The sequence below is a fragment of the Otolemur garnettii genome, unplaced genomic scaffold (assembly GCF_000181295.1).
Source record: "Otolemur garnettii isolate 467f Iridium unplaced genomic scaffold, OtoGar3 scaffold00237, whole genome shotgun sequence".
In the NCBI taxonomy this organism is placed as follows: Eukaryota; Metazoa; Chordata; class Mammalia; order Primates; family Galagidae; genus Otolemur; species Otolemur garnettii.
The window spans coordinates 1,050,209-1,053,198 of NW_003852632.1; the positions used below are offsets into that span (position 1 = coordinate 1,050,209).

A 2,990-nucleotide genomic window follows, 5' to 3' on the forward strand; every position below is an offset into this window, starting at 1 on the left:
CCAGCACTGTCACCACTGTAATATATATTTTGTTTACTGCTTGTTCACTGTCTGTCTCCTTCCACCAGCAGTAAGCTCCACTGAAGCAGGGACTTTGTCTGCTTCCTCATGTGTGCTTAGTGCCCTAGGATAAAGATGGCAGAGGAAGGCATGATGGTTTAGTTGCATTCTAGAATGTCAGCACGTGAAACTTGAGAAAATGTTGTTTCAGATCCAAGGAAGGGACGTATGCCTTTGCAAAGTGAGCCATAGGACATGGCTGGAAACCCCCTACCACGAAGGTAGGAAAGGTCAAAAGTACAAGACAGTTCAAAGATTTAGGTAATTTTAGATACAATACTTTCACTCAGAAGTTTTTAGGCAAAGCAGAAATGTAGAATCTTGAAAACTCCATGGGCCACTGCCAGAGGCTTCATCCTGGGCTAGTGGCTCTAGATGATTCAGCATGGCCTTTTGAGCTCCTTTCCTTGTGTTTTCCTTCAGAGCCAGCTTAGCCACTAGGCCAGGCACACTAAGGAATGCAACAGAAGTGAGAATCAATAATGAAGCCCATCGTAATTTGCCACACGCAACTGTCCCTCAGTCTCTGGGGAGATGAACTCCTACACAGGGAGATAGTTTCTTACCCATGTGTCAGATTCTTGTTTGGCCCAGACATTGAAGCAATGTCAGAGTTTCTAAATTAATGCTGTGTTTCGGAAGGAAGCAAAGCCTTTTGTCAGGGAGGAGGGTGGGCCTGGTGCTCACACATAGGAGCAGCCCAAGGAAGTCGTCTTGGCGTGGGCAGGTGTCCCTGCAGTGTTACTTAGGCTACGACTCAGTGGGTGAATCTGAGTCTCCAGCAAAGAAAATATATATTTTTTAACTTTCAACATTTTATTTTTTAGTTTCTGAAATACAAGTCAAAGTACACTTTTGTTACACATTTTAACAAGCTTGGCATTCTTTTTCATACAAGATGACTCAATACAGGTACTTTAGAACTTCCTTTTAAAAACCATACACCCTATTTTGGAGGCAGAAAGCTCATCAAAGGAATATGTGTGTACATGGACTACTGTTGTTCATTCATTTAGAGCATGCCCTCCAACGTAAAATTTGGTCCACTAAAATATATACATGTTCCTTCTATCATAAAAATAAATTAAACCTCATGGTTGAAAAAACAGAAATTTTTGCACAGGCCTATGTGAGGCTTGAAAAACAAGTGAGGATGTGTTTCAACCAAACAGAACCATCTGGAAAAACAACTGATGTATTGCTATTGCATTGTTCTGCCTCAGACGGGGTCAGAAGGTACGTGGGAGGGTGCTGAAGACTCATAACAGCCACAGAATCCCATACTCAAAATTAACCAAAATTTAATACAGAATTCTATACGATAACAGATACAATAATCTCAACAGTTATTCAATGTCTGGAAAGCATGTTATAAACTTAGAACAAGTACCTCAGCCAGGAATGATAGTTAACATATTTATAAGACTTTGAAGGTGAGAAAACTTCATCATTCATAAACGATGCATTACGCACAAGAACATTGGTTTCCAGGACACTGGGAACAACAATAAAACATACGAAGTTAATAATAGATTCAAGCTGTTTAACCTTCTACCATTCTTTTGAGTATTAAAGCCAGGCCGCCTTTGGCCACTTGCAGGGGTGTTTTTCCCTCTTTATTTTCTATGTAAATACTTGCTCCTTGGGACACCAGCAGTTTTGCTTCTTCCACTCTCTCCTCATTACAGGCTAAGTGTAGAGGAGTGTTACCCTCGGTGTCTTGGACGTCCGTGGATGCCTTGAAGCACAGAAGGATATGAACCATCTTCAGGTTACCCTTGGCTGCTGCCCGGTGCATTGCTGTAGCCTCGTAATGGTCCTTGGCATCTGGATTAGCGCCACCTTCCAGTAACATGACAGCAATTTCATGCCTGTTTTTGGAAGCTGCGTAATGGAGGGGAGTACAGCCATTCTGATTGACAGCATTCACTTGAGCACCTTTTCCCAGAAGAGCTCTCACAATCTCATCCCAGCCAGCAGAAGCAGCAATATGAAGAGGAGACCAGCCTGAGTCATCTTTATCGTTCACTGGCACGCCAAGCTGCAACAAGAATGCAACAACGTCGGTATGCCCGGCTGAGCATGCCCAGTGCAAGGCAGTTCTGCTGTCCTGGTCAGTTCTAGTAGCCAGGGACTTATCGGCCAGGATTCTCTCCTTCAACTCCTCCAGCTTCCCACCGTAGGCCAGATTGCAGACCGTCAGGTTAGACACATACCCCTCCATTTCGCTTTCCCACGATCTCTGCGAGCTCAGGTAATGCCCACCTCTGAAAGAAAATATTTTTAACCCTATTAAATACGGAGCATAAAATAAAATCAGTTCCTCGTCTTTACTGTCAGTTGTTTGAGTTTCTAAGAGTCTCCAGCTATGGTGGAAAGAATTAAAACAATACATTAAGATGGAGAATACATTAGATTAATGGTCTCAGGTCCCAGTGGCCTCAGAATTGCCAGGCAACCTTTATGAAGCCCAAGTTCCCGAACTCGCTTTCTGAAGATTCCAACTTAGTCAATCTGGGAAGGAGGTTGACAAAGTTATATTCTCCAGGGTTTCCTGCTATTAGCTTAATTGAGAAACTTCTCCCTCCCAACACCTTTATGGACAGAAGAATGAACTCAAGGACCTGAAAAGCTTAAAACTTTAATTTCCTCTTGAGATCATTTTTGTAAAAAGTCAGGAATTCAGAAGTCATACTGTATTTGCCTTTTTTTTTTTTTTTTTGCTTTGCTTTTAGCAGTGGATAAAAGATCTAGAGAATATATCTTAAAGACCAAAATGTGGATTCCACTTAAGTGAACACAGATGCTATCAGTGAATATTCGTGATTCCTCTTAAGTGAACACAGATGCTACCAATACAAATGTATCCATCTAATAGATTGCTTGGGCATATCTATTTATGTTGAATCATTTTGTTATAATCCAAGAAA

The 2,990-nt window shown here is 41.8% G+C and overlaps 1 pseudogene; it reads right to left on the bottom strand.

The window, feature by feature from the left end:
* Positions 1 to 1,603: 1,603 nt before the first annotated feature.
* LOC100945863 lies at positions 1,604 to 2,284 on the bottom strand (annotated as a pseudogene).
* Between the last annotated feature and the right edge of the window lie 706 nt (positions 2,285 to 2,990).